The sequence below is a fragment of the Limulus polyphemus genome, unplaced genomic scaffold (assembly GCF_000517525.1).
Source record: "Limulus polyphemus unplaced genomic scaffold, Limulus_polyphemus-2.1.2 Scaffold298, whole genome shotgun sequence".
Taxonomy (NCBI): Eukaryota; Metazoa; Arthropoda; class Merostomata; order Xiphosura; family Limulidae; genus Limulus; species Limulus polyphemus.
The window spans coordinates 676,893-677,553 of record NW_013665908.1 but is presented as its reverse complement, the minus strand read 5'-3'; the positions used below and the strand labels follow the sequence as shown (position 1 = coordinate 677,553).

General features: G+C 29.2%; 1 protein-coding gene across 1 annotated transcript in view; it reads right to left on the bottom strand.

Annotated features, from left to right (window-relative positions):
* LOC106457166 (synaptosomal-associated protein 25-like) overlaps positions 1 to 661 on the bottom strand; it is a 36,633-nt gene that overhangs the window by 4,252 nt on the left and 31,720 nt on the right. The gene's annotated exons all lie outside the window — the stretch shown is intronic.

Sequence of the window (661 nt, the reverse complement as noted above, 5' to 3'; positions counted from 1 at the left end):
AAACGAAATTTGCTTAACCATCATTGACACTTACGAAAATTCAAAACATTTCCATAAACTTCTTTTATATTCTTTGTGGCAACAGAGGCATTGTTTTCCTTCTTGTATTCAAACAGCATTATATGCCGATTTGTGTGTCTCATTGTGTGCCATCACTATAAGGGATTATAGCATACTAAACTTTACACATTATATACAGGCTACTCTAACTTGACGTTTAGGTGGTTCATTTAAGTATTATACGTGATGTACGTTTTCTGGGAAGTGGTTAATGAAAGTATTCCAAAAGGCAACATTAATTTCTTGATGACCTAATATTAATTCCTTACAATATAAGTACATGAATAAATGTTAGTATAAGAAATTAAATAAATACAATATGAATGAAAACTAGTTAAAAATACATATTCTGCAGTTTACTAATACATTTTTTCCTAAAAATTTAGAAAAAACGTTTAATTTTCACAAATAGAAAAAGTCATAACACTAAAAATCCTCTTTTTAAATATAAATATTTTGACTATTTATTACTATATTCAACTGATTCATAACAAAGCATAAAGAAAAGGTTCAAATTACTTTGTTATATAACCTCCTGTGGGACCTGAACCATTCCTGTTGTCCACAACTCGTGCTGGTTGGCTACTCATCACCTTTCCAT